The 22,163-nt window shown below is 35.8% G+C and overlaps 1 non-coding gene across 1 annotated transcript; it reads right to left on the bottom strand.

Annotated features, from left to right (window-relative positions):
• Positions 1–20,663: 20,663 nt before the first annotated feature.
• LOC127902011 (small nucleolar RNA R71) lies at positions 20,664–20,767 on the bottom strand. The gene has a single exon (XR_008054416.1). It is a non-coding gene; the product is annotated as a small nucleolar RNA R71 (small nucleolar RNA).
• Between the last annotated feature and the right edge of the window lie 1,396 nt (positions 20,768–22,163).

Genomic DNA, 22,163 nt, shown 5'->3' with positions numbered 1-22,163 from the left:
GGAAATGAATGGATCAGAAAACTCACCTGCCAATCGGACCTTTGCTTCAATTAACCAGCGAATGTCAGCAGGAATCCCATTGATCATTAACAAACGCAATCGTTCAAAACGAGCTTTGTAAATCTTTTTAAGAGCATTTTGAGGGAGACAAGGAAAATGTTGATGTAATTTTCGTTGTATTTCTTCCATGCTTGACATTGAGGTTTCAGTTATTGTGGGAAACTGAGAATACCGACTTAAAAAGTCACGGAGTACCGTTATCCGCCATTTATACGGGAGAGTGAATAAAAACAAAACGAATCAAATCTGCAAAATCAAATCAAAAGTGAAGAAGAACAACAAAATAAAACAAAAATACACAAGGAATATAACTCACATTCGTCGTTTTATTGAATTTACCTCCAGTTCCAATTGCAGATTATAAATACCATCCTCTATTTCCTTAAGTTGTCTTTCTAGATCTTTCACGTGAGATACTAACTCGGTGGTTGTAGATCCCAAATGGGATGTGATTTACAAAATCGGAGTAATTTCCTCAAGTGAAATTTTACATTTAAAAGCGTTTTAAGATGATCGAAAAGGAAATTCCTCATGGAGGTACTCATGACAAGTATAAAAGTTTGGTGAGCTAAATCACAATGTTCAAACAACACACAATTAAAGACAATGCAATGCACTCCATTCAAGACATAGGGAAAAGAAAAAAGAAAAAAATCAAACAATTCAAACGATAAAGTAACAGTAAATCAAATTCACAAAACGTTAAAATGAAAAGGCTTAATCAAAATTTTGGTGGGTCACTCAAATTGATTTCGGTATCTACTTCACGTGGTTGGTATTCTAGATATGGTTTCAATATTTGGCCATTAACTTTAAATGTGACACCATCATTTGAATTCTCAATTTCTACGGCTCCATATAGATACACATTTTTTTACAACAAATGGACCATTCCACTTTGACTTTAACTTCCCTGGAAATAAATGAAGACGAGAATTATAAAGCAACACTTTTTGACTAATTTCAAATGTTTTTCGAAAAATTCTTTTGTCATGAAAAAATTTGGTTCTTGCCCTACTAATTCTGGAATTCTCATATGCATCATTCCTTAATTCCTCAAGTTCATTTATTTGCAATTTACGCACATTGCCAGCATCATCAAGATTTGAATTAAAAGCTTTAATGGCCCAAAATGATTTATGTTCAAGTTCTACTGGTAAATGGCAAGATTTTCCATAAACAAGCCAATAGGGTGACATTCCTAAAGATGTTTTAAAAGCAATACAATATGCCCAAAGTGCATCAATTAGTTGAAGAGATCAATCTTTACGGTTTGGATTAACTGTCTTTTCTAAAATTTGTTTTATCTCCTATTTGCTAATTCAACTTGACCACTTGTTTGAGGGTGATAAGGGGTAGCAACCTTATGTGTAATTCCATATTTCTTCATTAAGGACTCAAATGGCTTATTACAAAAATGCTTACCTCCATCACTAATAATGGCTCGAGGTATTCCAAATCTGCTTAAAATATTTTCTTTTAAAAAGTGGATCACAATCTTGTGATCATTGTACCGACAAGGAATCGCCTCGATCCATTTTAAAATATAATCAACAGCAACCAAAATGTATACAAATCCAAATGATGATGGAAAAAGGCCCATAAAATCAATTCCCCAACAATCAAATATTTCAATGACAAGGATGGGGTTTAAAGGCATCATGTTTCGCTTTGAATTAGACCCTACCATTTGACAATTCTTACACATTTTATAGAATGTATATGAATCTTTTAATAATGTAGGCCAATAAAATCCACACTGCAATATTTTTGCAGCTGTCTTTTTTGAAGAAAAATGGCCACCGCATGCTTCAGAATGACAAAATTGAATGACCCTACTTACCTCGTCGTCTGGTATGCATCTTCAAAAATTTTGATTGAAGCAGTATTTGAATAGGTATGGATCATCCCAATAAACGTTTCTCACTTCTGTAAAGAATTTCCTCTTGTCTTGGGAACTCCAGCCACATGGCATTTCACCTGTTGCAAGATAATTAACAATATTAGCATACCAAACCATTTTTTTTCTAGAAAATAAAAATTCATCAATGAAAGAATCATTGATGGGTGTTGTTTCAATTGAAGACTCATTCATAAGTCTCGAAAGATGATCTGCAACAACATTTTTAGCACCCTTTTTGTCCTTGATTGTCAAGTTAAATTCTTGAAGTAGTAAAATCCATCGTATCAACCTTGGTTTGGCATCCTATTTTGACATTAAATATCTCACAGCAGCATGATCAGAATAAACAATAGTGGATGAACCAATTAAATACGAACGAAATTTATCCAATGCAAATATTACAGCAAGTAGTTCTTTCTCAGTTGTAGTGTAATTCATTTGAGCACTATTCAAAGTTCTACCTGCATAATAGATGACAAAGGACTTACATTCCTTTCTTTGACCTAGAACAGCGCCAACGACATAATCACTAGCATCACACATTAGCTCAAAAGGTAAAGACCAATCAGGGGGTTGCATTATTGGGGCTGATGTCAAAAGAGTAGTTATTTTTTCAAAAGCTTGTTGACAATCTTTAGTCCATTCAAATTGTGTGTCTTTTATTAGAAGGTTACAAATTGGTCTAGATAAGACACTAAAGTCTTTTATAAACCTCCTATAAAATCTTGCATGTCCTAAAAAAGAACGGACTTCTCTAATTGTCTTTGGTGAGGGTAATTTTGAAATGACTTCAACTTTGGCTTTATCAACTTTGATTCCTTTTGAAGACACAACATGGCCCAAGACAATTCCAGAAGTGGTCATGAAATGACATTTTTCCCAATTTAAAACTAGTCATTTTTCTTTGCACATTTACAAAAATTTTTCTAGATTATCAAGACATGTATCAAAAGAATTACCAAATACAGTTAAATCATCCATAAAAACCTCTAGACAATTTTCAACCATGTCACTAAAAATGCTTAGCATGCACCTTTGAAATGTTGCAGGAGCATTACAAAGTCCAAAGGGCATTCTCTTAAATGCAAATGTTCCAAATGGGCATGTGAATGTGGTCTTTTCCTGGTCTTCTAAGGCTATAGGGATTTGATAATAGCCAGAGTAGCCATCAAGAAAGCAGTAGTAGGGATGTCCAGCTACTCTTTCGAGAATTTGGTCTAGAAATGGAAGGGGAAAATGATCTTTTCTAGTGGCATCATTTAATTTTCTGTAATCAATGCACATGCGCCAACTAGATGGAGTTCGTGTTGGGATTGGTTCACCTTTTTCATTTTTTACAACAGTTATTCCACATTTCTTTAGTACTACTTGTGTTGGACTTACCCATTTACTATCAGAGATAGGGTAGATAATTCCTACATCTAGTAGTTTAAGGACCTCATTCTTTACCACTTCTTTCATACGAGGGTTTAGTATTCTTTGTGGTTGACGGGTTGTTTTGGTATTTTCCTCTAAGTGTATTCAGTGTGTGCAAATTAAAGGATTAATGCCTTTTATGTCTTTTAAGGTCCAACCAAATGCAGTTTTATGCCTTTTTAGTACAGACAACAACTTACCTTCTTGATCATTCGTGAGCTGGGAAGAAATTACCACCGGATATGTCTGCTGCTTTCCAAGATAGGCATACTTCAATTCTTCTAGTAAGGGCTTTAATTCGAGCTCTGGTGCTTCCTCTTCGTTTGGTTCTTCAGGTTGTACCGCATCTTCAAAGTTCGATTGGTCATCATCACCTGTAGGTACCTGCATAGAATCAAGTGTAGGGCATATGTTAGTAGTATCACAATCTAATTCCTTACTTGATTCAAAAGAACCGGTAAAATAAATTTCTACAGAGTTTGTAAAATTCTCATCCTGAATATGTTCCTCAATGATTGGCTCGATGAGATCAATCTCCTCATTCTCATTATCATCATATTCTTGGTGGTGAGGTTGTTTACACATGTTGAACACATTGAGTTCCAGTGTCATGTTGCCAAAAGATAAATTCATTAATTCATTCCTGCAATTTATCAAAGTATTAGCAGTAGCTAAAAATGGTCGACCCAATATAACAGGAATTTGTTTGCATTCATTAGCAATTGGTCCCGTTTCCAAAACAATAAAATCCACAGGATATATGAATTTATCGACTTGGACTAACACACCTTCCATTATTCCTCTTGGAACTTTAATCGATCTATCAGCAAGTAAAAGAGTGGTAGAAGTTGGTTTTAACTCACTGAGATTGAGTTGTTGGTACACTGAGTAAGGAAGCAAATTAACACTGACACCAAGATCAAGTAGAGCATGTCCAATTTTATGATCCCCAATAGTGCAAGAAATAGTTGGACAACCAGGATCCTTGTATTTCAAAGTACTATTGGTTGAGAGAATGGAACTTACCTGTTCTGCTAGAAAAGCTCTCTTTTGCATCTTATGTTGCCTTTTCACCGTGCACAGATCTTTCAGAAATTTAGCATAGGACGGCACTTGTTTAATGACATCCAGCAGAGGAATGTTGACCTTTACTTGTTTAAAAACTTCATAAATTTCTGGACTGTGATTTGATTTCTTTGGCTTGATTAGTGCTTGAGGAAATGAGGGTACATGAGGAGAGTTGGTTATTTCTTCATGGGTTAAAAGTTCGACAGACTCTTCCCTATTTTCTGAAATTGAATCTTTACTAGTTTCACGAGGGTCCATAATGTATTTTTCGACTACTTTACCACTATGAAGGGTTATAACCGATTTGACTTGACTTATATTTTGGTTTCCTGAATTTCCCATTTGAGGATGTTGTTGACTCTTAGGGTTTGGTTCAGGTTGAGCAGGAAATTTTCATTTTTCATGTATGGTCAGAGCAGATGTAAGTTTGGAGATAGTTTCTGTCAAATTGGTTAAGGTTTGCATTGTTTGGTTTCGACTCTTGTTTTTCAATAAATGAATGCAATATGTCTTCCAGAGTTTTTTTTTTTTTTTGTGGTGGGACATATGGTGGGTAACTCTGGGAGTTTTGAAAATTTTGACGTGGAGGAACTGGTTGTGAAGTTGTACGTGATTGTCATTTCTCTAACTGAAATTTGGGTGGTTTCTCCAACCAGAGTTGTAAGTTTGGGAGTATGGATTTGGATTTGGCCTTTTGAAATTGTCAACGACATTTACTTGTTCATGCAAACTTTCTCTCAGAGCTGGTAAAGTTGGACAGTCCTGCGTAGAATGGTCAGTAGAATCGCAAATATAACATGAAATATTTTTAACAGACTTTACATGATCATTCTTTTTCAACTTTAATGCTTCGACTTTTCTAGTTAATGATGCAAATTTGACTTGAAATTCATGGTCTTCCCTAAGGTTATGCATGCCTCCACCAGTGGAGATGACTGGGGTTTACTTGATGACTCATAAGGCCCAACTGTATCCCAGTGTTGTGCATTCTCTGCTATATAGTTAAGATAATCTAATGCATCTTCAGGACTTTTATCCCTAAACTCACCATTACACATCATTTAAATGACTTGTCTACCTTGGGATGTTAATTCCTCGTAGAAATAAGACACTAATCTCCATGTTTCAAAACCGTGATGTGGGCAAATGTTAAGTAGTTCTTTAAACCTATCTTAACATTGATAGAAAGTTTCTCCTGGTTTTTGAGTGAAAGTGGTGATTTGTCTTTTAAAAGAATTTGTTTTGTGGGGTGGGAAGAATTTTTTCAAAAATTGTGCTTGCATTTCATCCCAAGTTCTGATGGATTCTGACCTAAGATTTAGTAGCCAAATTTTAGCTTTATCCTTTAGTGAGAAAGGAAAAAACTTAAGCCTGATTATATTTATGCTACAATTTTGATCAGTACATGTGTTACAGACTTCCTCAAATTCCCTTAAATGTAAATATGGATTTTCAGACTCAAAACCATGAAAAGTATAAAGAAGTTGAATGATACCAGGTTAAAATTAAAACATGATGCATCAGAAGGGAAAACTATGCATGATGGTGACCCTGTTCTAGTAGGATGCATGAAATCTCTAAGGGTTCTATGCTATTCATGAATATTTTGCAAGGCTTGGTCATTTTCGTGCTCCGAAAAATTTTCAGCTCATGTGTCAGCCATATCTAAGGGCAGTGAAGGTGATCTTTTAATTAATCTGCCATTATTTGTACGAGACCAACGACGCATGTAATGCTAATGATGTGTGCTTAACTAATTATGCAAAAAACGCTAAATGAAAATTGCAGAAATAAAAATAAATTGGAAATTAAATAAGCAAAAATGCGAAATAAAATAAACAAACTGAAAAATAAATAAATAAATTAGGTGGTGAAACCAGCCATTAAAAGAAACAGTTTAGGTGGTATTTTAAAACCAGCTGTATAATAAAGCATAAAATTAAATAAATTAATGCACAAAAATAAATAAACTGAAATTAAAATGCTAGGCGGTAGAACCGACCATATAAACAGAAATACATAAATTAACAAAATTTAAATAACAGTTAGGCAATAGAACCGACCATTTAAAATAAATGCAGAAAGTAAATTGCAGAAATTTAAAGAAATAAATTTGATTTGGGGACTGATTTGCAAAGGTTTCTGGGCTAAATTGAAGTTTCTCACAAATTTTGTAGGTAATGTTAAAGTTTAAGAAGAAGAGGGGTGCTAACTGAAGTTTGCAAAAAGAGAGTAAAATAGAATCAAGGGAAAGATAGTAACAATAAAAAAAAATAAAAAAATAAAGTAAAGACAAACTAACATCAAATTAAAAAACTCTTCGGTAACGACACCAAAAACTTGACATGACTAAAAAGTGTAATGCTCCCAAGTATAAGAGTGTCTAGTTATAATATAACCCAGTGAGACCGGGGTTGAACCATAGGAAATTTTAAATCTAGTAGTCAATTTAAAACTAAGAAAATTAATTGTAGGGAAAAGAAATTATTTGAAATCAATTTAAAAATATGCTAAGGTTCGGGATCCACTCTCTGTATTCAAACTATAATTTTAATACTCTCTCATTTATATTTTACCTCACTTTTACCAGTTAATTATTATATCATTTAATTTTATGTGTGTGGATAAATATGAAATAAAGTACCTAATGTGCCACACTATATTAATGTGTCGACATTATGTCAAAATACCATACAGATCCAAAGAAATTTATAAATTAATATGACATAAAAATAATTAGAAAAGAATAAAATAAACTTTAAACTCATTTGAGAAAATAATAAATTTAATAGTTTGAAACATTGAGCTTCACCCTTCACCTCAGCTTAATAGAATTAGTGTAAAGTAACTAGTGAAATCAATTAAAGGACTTCGAAACGACTTGAGAGAGTGCCGTTTCAGGATTAATGAAGCACATGAGATGCACGTGCGTGAGATCCTAATAACAAGACTGTTAAAAGTCGTTGATGATGTTGGGAAAATATGCTCTTTAAAAGCATATGTGTTTATTTAATTGTAATAAACAATTTTTCTGATTAATAAAATAAATGAGGTATTTTATTCAAATATCTTAATTGCATTAATATTTGTATTAAAGTCCATTTAATCATATTATATGTATTTATGTGATCACCATGTGGATTCACAGAAGACATAAATACAAGTTATCTTATGATTAAATAAATTTAGTTCGCAGTTGATAAATAAAGTTGGGCACTTTATTTAGGTATAGACTGTAATAAATTCATTGAATGATTTGTCTTAATCATGTATGAATTTATTAATGTAGTACGACTACATTGAACAGGATCACATATGAGATTTAATTAACTTTGTAATAACTGTCAGACTTATTAAATCTCATAGGCGTTGATTTTACTGTAATCTTAATCTTGAGTTAATTATGATTTCATGATTGTAATTGTTATTCCATTTGAGTTACCAATGGGCACGACACATTCTTGTGGTCAAGATTACCCGGTATCTTGGTGGGAGCAATTATGAGTATTGGAGTTATGGATTAACAATATAGAATTTGTACAACACATCTCTTGATGGGTTTTCGGCACTTGATCATAGAATTCTCTAGCCAGAGTGTGTCAACATATTTAGTATGTTGAAAATGATCATTAGAGAAAACTAGTAAGGATCAAGGAATAAGATGTTATTAAATTGATTGGACAGTTGAGATATCAATTTAATTAACGATGTGGTACAAAGGATTGTGCAGTAAAGAAATCAATGTGGCTTGGGACGAATTATTATTCGAGCATACAATTATGGAAGTCAGTTCCAATCTTTTAGTGGAGTAGATTTGGAATTAAATAATTGGGCTAGTTTAATTACAGGCCTAATTATTGTAGCCACTATTGTATGTTCCCAAATGATCCCTGGGTTAGCTCATTTAATTGACTGCACCACTACTGGACTAATAAGTAAGATAACTAGCGATTTGGGTCAAAAACCTAAATATATCATTTAGTGGGAGGCTCCATTTAATTAGCTTTTGTATAAGGGGCCTTATGTTATTTTACAAGGTGGGTCCCCTATTGAAAAAGTAAATAAACGCGAGTTTTATTTAGGGCATTATTTGGAGCCTAGGGTTTTCACTAAAGGGAGATATATAAGGCTTATTTTTCCCTAAAGAAAAGAAGAGAAGCCACTTTTTATACAGATCAGAGAAAAAGATTTTTCTCTCCATTGTTGAGAGAAAAATTTTCTCGTGCTAGTTGCTTTGTTAGTGATAAAGGCGCCCACACGTCAAGTGCAGATCGAACCTGAGTCATAACCTGGAAGATCATTGGAGACAGTTCGTGATCTAACAAGCGTGGTGGTGACGGATCGTGATCTAACAGGAGTGGTGGTGGCGGATTGTGATCTAGGAGCCTAAATCACTTCAGCGGAAAAAGCCAACTCAGATTTTCAAGGTACGATTTCTGAATTACGTATTCCTATATATTGTATGAGAGCGGTCCTTAAAAGGTTTTATAAAAATTTTAAAAACCTGATTTTTCCCCAACAATTGGTATCAGAGCAATCTCATATTAATATATAAGAATATTGTATGAAATCATTCTTGAAATTTATGTATTAGAGTGGCACATTTTATTCGGATATATATTATTTGTTTAATATATGAATAAAGCATGTTTATGGTTTGTCTTAATTCATGGTTAGATGTTCTACTGTATTTTTCGTTTGGATCTGTAACAAGAGGGGTGGTTTATTATCACCATGTTTCCCTCTTGATTTTTTTTTCTGTTATAGAATTTTTGTAAGCCAAAAATTGGCCTAGGAAATTTGTAAATCAACGGAAAATAATCACGGATGTCAGATCAGAGGAAACGGAGGCCGGAAATTTCAGAAGCATGCTGCCAGCAGCCACGAGCAACAGCAACGCGCGCGGCTCGCGAGGGCAGCAGCGCGCGCGGCTCGCCTGGGCAGCAGCACGCGCTGCACGCCCAGCAGTTGCCGCATGCGCGCGGCAAGCGCGCTGTGTACGCAGTGGCTGGCAGCTGCAGCACGCTGCCAGCAGCGTGCGCAGAAGCAGCGTGCGTTCCAGCAAGCAGCGCTCGCAGGGTTAGTTTGTTTCTGGCGTATCGGCGACGGCAAACTCGACGTTGATAGCGGCTGTCCGGTGAGATTGGCCTGAACAGTGGCCGTTTCTGCTGGTGGCGGCTGGGGAAGAAGAGGAAAAGAAAAATGTGATTTTAGGGTTCCATGGTTTTTACCATGGAGGTCCCTATAGTTTCATATTTGTTTCTTGTGGGCAGAAAATTTTAATTTTTTGCATTTAAGTCCAAACATAGTTTTGGGCTTAATTAATCCTAGTTTTAGGCCCAATTTCAATTGGGCTTAATGGATTAAAAATGCATAGACAAAATTAAATACATTAAATTTATTTTTGGCCCAAAAGTTTTATTTTAATAATTAAAAAAAAATAAAAATATCTATTTATTTATTTCTTTTTAAAATTAAAAATTGGACCAATTATAAATTAAAAAGCCCAATTTCCCCTAGTCCATTAACAAAAACAAGATTATGGAAGATGGATATTGACAAGAAGCCCAATGAAGATTAGGCTTAGAGTTAATGTATTTTTCATTATTAGGAAAGCCATGAATTAAGATTATTTAATTGTTTTTCTATATGTTATGTTTTGGATGATAACATGCCATGATAACATGTCATATAGAATAGGTAGTGCCACTCTATGCATAATGTTACATGTCATTCATTAATAATGAATCTCATTATATTGTTTGAAATTTGTACATGCTTAATAATATTTGATATCATCTAGATAATATTATAGGAAGCATGCAATTAACAATATGTATGTTTTAAAAAGGAAAAACCAATTTTAAAATATTGAGTGGGAGAGGGAAAATTCAAGATAATTTTCCCACGGGTTCCATTGTTAGTTCAATAATAAAATTATATATATACCTCGACTTCATGATACGGTGATGCTCCCTTCGGAGGGTATATATATTAGATATTTTATTTAATGAACTTCTTCAAAGATAAAATTGAAATATTTTTCAATCGATTGTTCACCCCAACGGTGACTATTGATATGAAAAATACGTAGATTGAAACAGTGGTTATACACTCAACTGAAATTTGTTATTAACCTTCCCAACGAAGCTCTGTTAACAAATTTAGGCCCAAAAAGATAACGATAATTATTTATCATGTCTCTACATGAAAGTAAATAATCCAATGGGTAATTGGGTCTAGTAAGTATAGACATGACTTCCCCACCGGATAGCTTGTCAAAGCGGAACTAGATTATCGTTACAATAAATTAAAATGCATTTATGATTTTATGCATTTTTGTCATTTATTGTGAATATTATTTCAAATTATTTATGCATGGATGTTTTATTTTTCAGAAAATGTCTTCCCTAAGCCCACTTACTATTATTCTGAGTCAAAACAAACTCACTGGAGAAAACTACATAGATTGGAAAAGAAATCTATTCATTGTCCTGACTGCTGAAAATTATAAATATGTCTTAACCCAGCCATGCCCCCCAGTTCCAGCGGATGATGCTCATAGAAATCAAAGGAGGCTTTATGAGAAATGGCAAAAGGCCAATGAAATGGCAAAGTGCTACATTCTAGCCTCGATTTCTAATATTCTGCAGACCAAACATTAGAACTTGGAGACTGCCACTGAAATAATGGATAGTCTCCAACAGATGTTCGGGCAGAGTACTCGCTCTGCGAGACAAGCAGCGCTGAAAGGAATTATGAACAGTAAAATAGGGAAGGGCACAAGAGTTCGTGATCATGTCCTCAAAATGATGGACTATTTGAATGAGGCTGAGATTCAGGGAGCACAAATCGATGATAACTCAAAGATTGACATGGTGCTAGAATCTCTGCCAGAAACATTCAAGGAGTTTAAGGTCAATTATAACATGAACAAAAGAAACATGACCTTAACTGAATTGATGAACGAACTCCATTCTGCTGAAGAGATCTACGTGCTGAGAAATCTCTAGGAAGCATAAATATTACTGAAAAAGGTTCATCTTCTGGGCCTAAACCGAAAGGCAAAGGTAAGAAGAAAGCTGGGAAAAAGAGACCGTCTACCAAGCAAGATGGCAAGCCGAAAGGCAAATGCTTCAAGTGTGGACAGAAAGGTCACTGGAAAAAGGATTGCCCTAAGATTGTGAAATCAGGTATGGGAAATCTTTTTGTAATTGAGGCCTGTTTAGTTCAGAATCCTATTGACACTTGGGTGTTGGATTCAGGAGCAACTAATCATATTTGTAATTCACTTTATTGGTTTCAGGAAACCAGGAAAATAAGTGAAGGAAGCGTCAAGCTGCAGTTAGGGACAGGACAGTTCGTGTCAGCAGTAAAGACTGGATCTGTTTTATTATCTTTTAATAATGAGACTTTAGTTTTGAATAATTGTCTTTATGTTCCAGACATTAAGAGGAATTTAATTTCAGTAGCTTGTTTGTCAAAGCAAGGGTACACTGTAAATTTTGGATCCTCTGTTTCTATTTTTCATAATAAGAGACTTATTTGTTCTGGTACATTGGAAGATAATTTATATCATTTAAGTCCAATGATCCATTCTATGCATGACACAGTGATAAATAATGATGAGCATACACATTTATCTAAGAAAAGAAATATTTCTTCCAACTAATGTTACCTCTGGCATTTACGCTTGGGTCATATAAACCAAAATAAGATACAGAGAGTGATCAAAGATGGGCTCTTGGGTCCATTAGAAAATGAATCATTGCCACTCTGTGAATCCTGTTTAAAAGGGAAAATGACCAAAAGGCCATTCTCGGCCAAAGGAGTACGTGCAACAGTACCACTTGAATTGGTACATACAGATGTATGTGGACCAATCAATGTACAAGCTCGAGGAGGTTATGAGTATTTCATCACTTTTACTGATGATTACTCAAGATACGGTTATGTTTATCTGATGCGTCATAAGTCTGAAGCTCTTGAAAAATTCAAAGAGTATAGGGCTGAGACAGAAAAGCAATTAGATAAGAACATAAAGAAACTTCGATCTGATCGAGGTGGTGAATTTCTCTCAGGAGATTTCAAAGAGTATCTGGTTGAAAATGGGATTATATCTCAATTGACTGCCCCGGGAACACCACAACAAAATGGGGTAGCTGAAAGAAGAAATAGAACTCTTTTGGATATGATGAGATCTATGCTTAGTTATTCGTCATTACCAATCTCTTTTTGGGGACTAGCACTGGAAACTGCAGTTTACCTTTTGAACTTAGTTCCATCTAAGTCAGTGCCTAAAACCCCAATAGAATTATGGTCAGGTCGCAAACCAAGTTTACGACATGTCCGTATTTGGGGATCACCAGCACATGTGCTGAAACCAAAGGTAGACAAAATGGATTCACGTTCTGAGGTTTGTATGTTTGTGGGGTATCCCAAAGGAATAAGGGGAGGTTTATTTTATAGTCCTCAAGATAGGAAAGTGATCGTGAGCACACATTTCACTTCCCTTGAGGAAGACTATATGAATAACTTCAAACCTAAGAGTAAGGTAATGCTTGAAGAACTGTCAGGTGATCAGGTTGATGCTCAGCTTTCAATGCCTGTTACAGAACAGGAAGAACAGCAACAACCAGATGATCAACACAGGATTAACCCTGAACAACCATCACTTTTAGAACCTCGTCGTAGTGGGAGGGTAACTAGGTTACCTGCGAGATACATGCTTTTGGGAGAAACCTATACGGCTATCTCAGATGAACATGTACAAGATCCCACTAGTTACAACGAAGCTCTAATAGATAAAGATGTTGAATTTTGGAAAAAGGCCATGAATCAAGAAATGGAATCTATGTATTCCAATAAACTCTGGGAACTTGTAGAGGCACCAAATGGGGTAAAACTTATAGGATGCAAGTGGATCTACAAGAGAAAAAGAGGAGTAGACGGAAGGGTGGAAACATTTAAAGCAAGATTAGTAGCCAAAGGGTTTACTCAGAAAGAGGGAATCGATTATGAGGAAACTTTTTCTCTGGTTGCTATGCTTAAATCCATCAGGATTCTGCTCTCCATTGCTGCAGTGCTAGATTATGAAATTTGGCAAATGGATGTCAAGACTGCCTTTCTCAACGGGCATCTTGAAGAAAACATCTACATGCAGCAACCAGATGGATTTATACAAAGAGGCCAAGAACACATGGTATGTAAGTTGCAGAGATCCATTTATGGATTGAAGCAAGCATCCCGGTAATGGAACATCAGATTTGATCAAGCGATAAAATCGCTTGGATTCATTCAGAACATTGATGAACCATGTGTGTACAAGAAAATTCAAGAAAAATCTGTAGCCTTCCTAATTCTTTATGTAGACGATATTCTCCTAATTGGAAACGATATAGGAATATTGACTACAATAAAGAGTTGGTTAGCAAAACAATTTGATATGAAAGACCTGGGAGAGGCAAGTTATATTCTTGGTATCAAATTATTACGAGACCGGAAGAATAAAACTTTAGCCTTGTCTCAAGCGGTCTATATCGATAAGATATTGGCTAGATTTAGCATGGAAAATTCCAAGACTGGTTTATTACCATTCAGACATGGAATTACATTCTCTGAGGATCAATCACCTAAAACATCTGAAGAGATAGAGAGAATGAGACAAGTTCCCTATGCAGAAGCTGTGGGAAGTCTTATGTATGCCATGCTTTGCACTAGGCCAGACATCTGTTTTGCGGTAGGGATGGTTAGTAGATATCAATCTAATCCTGGACCTGAACACTGGACTGCGGTCAAGCATATAATGAAGTATCTGAAAAGAACTAAAAATTATATGCTTGTGTATTCTGGTGATGAACTCATTCCAGTGGGTTATACTGATTCTGACTTTATGTCAGATAAGGATTCCAGAAAATCAACTTCCGGCTATGTGTTTACATTGGGAAGTGGAGCTATTAGTTGGAGGAGTGTGAAACAATCTTGTATCGCAGACTCCACAACTGAAGCTGAATATGTGGCTGCATCCGAAGCTGCAAAAGAAGCTGTATGGCTCCGCAAGTTCCTAAAAGATCTTGAGGTGGTACCTGCTGTAACTGCACCCCTGAAACTATTTTGCGATAATAGTGGTGTGGTAGCTCAATCTAAGGAACCAAGGAACCACAAGAAACAAAAACATATTGAGAGGAAGTATCATCTTATAAGGGATATAGTACAGAGAGGTGATGTGGAGGTTACTCAGATTGCGTCACAGCAAAACTTGGCAGATCCTTTTACTAAGGCCATACCTGGGAAACCTTTTAACTTGCACTTAGATTCCATGGGCATGCGTGAGATGCCAAATATGCTTTGAGAGCTAGTGGGAGATTGTTGGGAAAATATGCTCTTTAAAAGCATATGTGTTTATTTAATTGTAATAAACAATTTTTCTGATTAATAAAATAAATGAGGTATTTTATTCAAATATCTTAATTGCATTAATATTTGTATTAAAGTCCATTTAATCATATTATATGTATTTATGTGATCACCATGTGGATTCACAGAAGACATAAATACAAATTATCTTATGATTAAATAAATTTAGTTCGCAGTTGATAAATAAAGTTGGGCACTTTATTTAGGTATAGACTGTAATAAATTCATTGAATGATTTGTCTTAATCATGTATGAATTTATTAATGTAGTACGACTACATTGAACAGGATCACATATGAGATTTAATTAACTTTGTAATAACTGTCAGACTTATTAAATCTCATAGGCGTTGATTTTACTGTAATCTTAATCTTGAGTTAATTATGATTTCATGATTGTAATTGTTATTCCATTTGAGTTACCAATGGGCACGACACATTCTTGTGGTCAAGATTACCCGGTATCTTGGTGGGAGCAATTATGAGTATTGGAGTTATGGATTAACAATATAGAATTTGTACAACACATCTCTTGATGGGTTTTCGGCACTTGATCATAGAATTCTCTGGCCAGAGTGTGTCAACATATTTAGTATGTTGAAAATGATCATTAGAGAAAACCAGTAAGGATCAAGGAATAAGATGTTATTAAATTGATTGGACAGTTGAGATATCAATTTAATTAACGATGTGGTACAAAGGATTGTGCAGTAAAGAAATCAATGTGGCTTGGGACGAATTATTATTTGAGCATACAATTATGGAAGTCAGTTCCAATCTTTTAGTGGAGTAGATTTGGAATTAAATAATTGGGCTAGTTTAATTACAGGCCTAATTATTGTAGCCACTATTGTATGTTCCCAAATGATCCCTGGGTTAGCTCATTTAATTGACTGCACCACTACTGGACTAATAAGTAAGATAACTAGCGATTTGGGTCAAAAGCCTAAATATATCATTTAGTGGGAGGCTCCATTTAATTAGCTTTTGTATAAGGGGCCTTATGTTATTTTACAAGGTGGGTCCCCTATTGAAAAAGTAAATAAACGTGAGTTTTATTTAGGGCATTATTTGGAGCCTAGGGTTTTCACTAAAGGGAGATATATAAGGCTTATTTTTCCCTAAAGAAAAGAAGAGAAGCCACTTTTTATACAGATCAGAGAAAAAGATTTTTCTCTCCATTGTTGAGAGAAAAATTTTCTCGTGCTAGTTGCTTTGGTAGTGATAAAGGCGCCCACACGTCAAGTGCAGATCGAACCTGAGTCATAACCTGGAAGATCATTGGAGACAGTTCGTGATCTAACAAGTGTGGTGGTGACGGATCATGATCTAACAGGAGTGGTGGTGGCGGATCGTGATCTAGGAGCCTAAATCACTTCAGCGGAAAAAGCCAACTCAGATTTTCAAGGTACGATTTCTGAATTACGTATTCCTATATATTATATGAGAGCGGTCCTTAAAAGGTTTTATAAAAATTTTAAAAACCTATTTTTTCCCCAACAGATGAAGCATGCATCTCACGTGAGCATCTGGAATTAGTTTCCAGGTGGTTATCAGCAACTGAAAGGAGCTGATTCTGGTGCAGCTAGCTGGTGATGAACAAATGAGTATATAAAGGGAGTTAGTCTCTTGAGAGAGGGGGTGTAGTTCCATAACATACACTCTGAAATCTCTGTAACTTTGAGTTAATTCAATAAAGGCCTGTTGTCTTGTTCCTCCGTGGATGTAAGCTAACGAGAGTTAGCTGAACCACGTTAACTCACTCCTGTTCTTTATTCTTTTTGTTTCATTGATTCGTTAGTTCTTTAATCTTTTGTGATTCTTAAACCATTCTTGATTTGTTACTTTGGGTTCTTGGTTAAGTTTCTTCGAGTCATCTATAGAAGCATCTAGGAATCTGATATTAGATCTTGGGCAGAAACTGAGGTGTTAAGTAATTAAGTGCCCTTCAGTTTCTACAATTAGTATCAGAGCAGGGTTTCTTTAATCAGATTCTAGTATGGCTCATCCTAAAGTTGATTTGGAGAAGTTTACAGCCAAGAACGACTTCAATATGTGGAAAGTAAAAATGGAGGCTCTACTGATAACTCAGGGACTAGGAGAAGCTTTAGAACCAGTCACTAAGAAAGAGGGAATGGAAGCTTCATCGTCACTAACACCACAACAGGCTACTGATATAGACAGAAGGGCAAGAAGCACAATAATCCAGAGTCTTGGAGACTCTGTTATTAGAGAAGTTGCCAAGGAGAAAACAGTGGCTGATTTGTGGATAAAATTGGAAACCATCTATATGACAAAGTCTCTTACCAACAGACTTCATATCAAGAAAAGGATGTTTACTCTAAAGATGGCAGAGGGATCCTCTCTTGATGATCATATCGATGAATTCAATAGAGTGTGTGACACCTTGGAGACCATTGATGAAAGCCTCAGTGATGAAAGTAAAGCTCTGCTCTTGGTAAGTTCACTTCCACAATCATACTCTAATGTTGTGGATGCCCTAATGTATGGGAGGCAGACATCGTCCTTGAATAAGGTGAAGGCAGCCTTAAATACTAGAGGGTTGCAAGAAAAATCTGTGAGTATAGAAAGTGGAGTTGGGTTAACAGTAAAGGGGAAGTTTGAAAAGAATAAGAATGCAGCAAAGAATCAGAAGCAGTCCAAACCTAAAACCAAGCCAAATGACCTGAAATGCTTCCATTGCCATAAGGAAGGACATTTCAAGAAGGATTGTCCAGATTTAAAGAACAAGAATAAGGAGAGAATTGGGAATGCAGCTACAGCTGAAGAAGATGATGACTAAGAGTCAGCAGGTGTGTTGCTACTGAGGATATACAAAAGGGTAAGCGGATTCTTGACTCTGGTTGCACATTTCATATGAGTCCATATAAGAGTTATTTTTCTGATTATCAAGATCTTGATGGAGGAAGAGTAATGATGGGTAATAACACAGTGTGTAAAGTCATTGGGATTGGTAAAATTCATCTTAAGCTACATGATGGGTCTATAAAAGAAATTAGACAGGTTAGACATATTCCAGAACTTAAAAGGAATTTGATTTCTTTAGGAATGATGGATCAAATGGGATGTAGCATTAAGCTTGAATCAAGGGTGTTGAAGATTCTAAATAGATCCACACTGGTTATGAAACGAACCAGAAAGAATGGAGTTTATGTCTCAGATGGGGAGTCTGTAACAGGGGTCTCTAATGCCATTGAAAGCACTGCCATAGATAAAACTACACTATGGCACTTAAGGCTTGGGCATATGAGTATCAAAGGTCTGAAAAAACTTAAAAAGCAAGGTGTTCTGGGGAGTGATACAATTGATGAGCTAGTTTTCTATGAAGAATGCATCCTAGGTAAATCTACTAGGAATAGCTTCAAGAAATCAATACATAAGACCACTGAGATCTTGCAATATATACACTCAGACCTTTGGGGTCCATTTCAGATCTCATCTCTAGGTGGAAATAGATACTTTATGACCATGATAGATGACTACTCTAGGAGAGTGTGGGTATATGTGCTGAAAAGTAAAGATCAGGTGTTTGGTGTTGAGTGTTAGAAAATGCATATTTATAAAGGAGAAAACCGTCATTTTACATTTTAAGTCTTACTAACAACCCTTACTTTTATATATTTAACCTTCTTGTGATTTAATTACATGTGTTTTATTTTAATTAAGTATTTTATGTATTTTAGGGGCATTATAGTCATTTCACAATAAAGGAGAGATCAGACGGCAAAACGGACATCACTTTTGAACTCAGGACGGTCGAAAACCTTAGGAGGAGCATAAAAGGAAAAATGGCACTATTCACATATACGGTACTATTCACGTGTACGGTACTGTATACGTTACTGTTCACGACACTGTTCACATAGACGGATGATGACGTGGCATTGACCGATGATGTGGCATTGACTGATGAGGTGTCACGATCCTGTTGGACTAAAATTCTTATGTACTGTTGATGGTGACGTGGCAGCATATCAGTGGACGAAAAATCTCGCGTACGGTGCATGCATCACACAGGATTATTTTCAACTAAACCGCGTTACTGTTCATCCGGGTCAAACCGCGTTACTGTTCAAAGTCGGGTCAAACCGTGTTACTGTTCATCCGCGTGGTCAAACCGTGGACTGTTGACTGATGACGTGGCGCAATCCTGAGCGTCCAAACTGTTTTTAATCCGATGGCCATGATTTACTCCATGTATCTATAAAAAGGGGGCCTCCCCCCCCTAATTTGATATCTCTGAATCCATTTTTGGGATCCATTTTCTGTAATTCCTTCTCCATCTTGTATTTTCTTCGTATTTTAATAAATTCCCATTTTGCCCCTAGTTCAATTATGAGTGGCTAATTTTCTTTCAAGCTTGGGTTGAAGGTGAAGTCTCAACATGTGTCATGGGCTTAATTTGGTAAATTTACTTTCTCTTCCCCTCTAATTTTTGTGGATGTTTTGACTTCTCGTCGACAAATAATACTAATCTTGTCTAGATACCGCCTTGGTTACACCGGCTCTCTAGTATAAGGTTATTATTATTTGGCACGATAAGCCCTTAGCACCATATTGATTAGAGCGTGGTTCATGAGGTGTGGATTCCCCCCTCATGATTTAATTGGCATTAATATGGATTATTTAGCCCATGATGCATGTTGATACGGATCCAGATACCCAAGTACGTCAATTTAATAGATTTTCTTTTCAATTTATTCTCTCCATTGCAATTCCAATTTTAGAATTTATTCTCGCCATTTTAATTTAAGTATTAGCATATTCCAAATCATTTCCCCCATAAATCCAACTACCCATTTACAAAATTAATTCTATATATAATTAAAATCCACCTCCTCGTGGGATCGACACTTGTCACCATTAGTCTATACTACAATAGATTCGTGCGCTTGCGAGTACATTAAAATTTGCACAACAAGTTTTTGGCGCCGTTGCCGGGGAGGTAAGTAATTTTAATTCATAGAATTAATTTTTGTGAACAATTTCTTTTAATTATTTTCTTGTAATTTTTTTTATTAAAAAAAAAGAAAAAAAAATTGAATCTGCATTTAAAGGTTAGTATTTTTTTTCTTTTTCTCTTCTGTAAAATTCTGTAATTTAATTTTCAATTTATTTTTCTTTGTAATTTTTTTTTGTTTATCTTATTAATTTATTTTTAGTTAATTTATTTCACATATTTGTTTTTGTGTATTTTTATAGTAAGGTTGTAATAGCGCAATAAGGTTAGTATCGTAATTTCTCCCTCTTCTTTATTTTTATTTGTTTTGTTCCCATCTTTATTTTTATTTTATTTATTTTGCATGCATGGTCGTAGGTCATTATTACCTAATCTTGAACCTATAGACCTTGAATTAGAAAAAACACTTCGCACACACAAACACGTTAAAAATAAAATGGATTTACAAGCACCACAGGAGAGGCCATTTAAGGACTATTTTAGTCCCTTAGCTAATTTGAGCACGTCATGCATAAGATACCCAAATGTAGCTGCTAGGAGTTTTGAATTAAAACCTAGTGTGTTAAATTGTCTCCCTACATTTTATGGCCTAGAAAATGAGGATCCATATAATCATCTGAACGATTTTCATGCCATTTGTCAAACTTTTAAATATGAAAATTTTTCAGACGATGATGTTAAACTTAGACTATTCCCATTTTCTTTAAAGGATAGGGCTCGTTCATGGCTTAATACATTGCCTGCTAATAGCATTGCATCATGGGAACAAATGGTTACAAAATTTTTGAATAAATATTTCCCAGTACATAAAACCAATGCTATTCGCAGGGAAATCTCGGAGTTTACCCAGAGAGAGGACGAGCAATTTTTCGAAACATGGGAGCGATTCAATGGGCTACTCTTGAAGTGTCCACATCATGGGTACGAGAAATGGCACCAATGCCAATACTTTTTGGAGGGATTATTGCCGAATGTGCAAGAATGGCTAATGGCAACAAGTGGAGGAGAGCTAATGTCAAAAAGTGCATCAGAAATTTGGGAATTCTTCCAGCGACAAGCAGATAATTCCCAACAACGGAGTCGATCACTTAGGACTACTAGAAGAATTAAAGGAGTGAATGAGGTTCAAATTGGCGAATCAACTTCAGGAATCAAAGAAGTCAAGGAGATGGTTGAAGGTCTTGCTCGACAAATAGCATCGTTATCGACTGCTAAATCAACAGAACCACATGACCAGGACTCATACTCAGATCAAGCCAATGCCATAGGTGTAATGAGAAAGCCATCAAATTACAACCCATACTCCAACACATATAACCCTGGATGGAGAGACCACCCCAATTTTTCATGGTCTCAAGGATTCCAACAGAATGGACCAGCAGCTCCAGCTCCACCAATGCAACAAATTCCTCAAGTTCCTCAAGCCTCTCAGCCCCCATTCAGACCATACAATCAGAACCAGAACTACTCTCAACCCAGACCATGGGAGGATGCATTCCAAAATTTCAAGAATGTTACTCACTCCACGATTGAGCAACAGAATCGCACCATTGATGGACTACGAAATGAGTTGAGAGCAGGCTTCAATTCACAAGCCCAATCAGTTTCAAGCCTCGAGAAGATGGTGGGACAACTTGCTTCTTCAGTTCAGACCTTGGCAATGACCGTTGAGAAAGGTAAGTTTCCAAGTCAACCAGTGCCTAACCCTAAAGGAGTACATGAAGCAAGTACCAGTTCACCACAGCAGCATGGAGAGGTCAAAGCAGTAATGACCTTGCGAAAAGGAAAGGAAGTCGACAACAAAGTGGAGATGCCGGTGACAAAAGAAAATCAAATTGTACCTGTGAATGTTGAGGACTCATCACCGGAGGAGAAAGAAGAAACTAACCCACGAGAATATGTTCCGAAAGCTCCATTTCCTCAGAGGTTAGCTAAAGGAAAAAAGGGAAAATCCACAGGTGAGATTCTTGAAATCTTCAAACAGGTAAGTGTTAACATCCCTTTGCTTGATGCTATTAAACAAGTTCCATCTTATGCCAAGTTTCTTAAAGACCTTTGTACTAAAAAGAGAAATATGCATGTTCAAAAGAAGGCATTTTTAACAGAAAACGTTAGTTCTATACTCCAACATAAAATTCCTTTAAAATGCAAAGACCCAGGCTCCCCCACTATCTCATGTAGTATAGGGAACCACACAATTGAGAATGCTTTGTTGGATTTAGGAGCTAGTGTAAATCTTTTGCCTTACTCTGTATTCGTGAAACTTGGACTGGGAGAATTACACCCAACTCCAGTGGTGTTACAGCTTGCAGATCGGTCC

This window comes from Citrus sinensis, chromosome 4, assembly GCF_022201045.2.
Source record: "Citrus sinensis cultivar Valencia sweet orange chromosome 4, DVS_A1.0, whole genome shotgun sequence".
NCBI classification, from domain to species: domain Eukaryota; kingdom Viridiplantae; phylum Streptophyta; class Magnoliopsida; order Sapindales; family Rutaceae; genus Citrus; species Citrus sinensis.
This window is presented reverse-complemented; position numbering and strand designations above follow the sequence as displayed.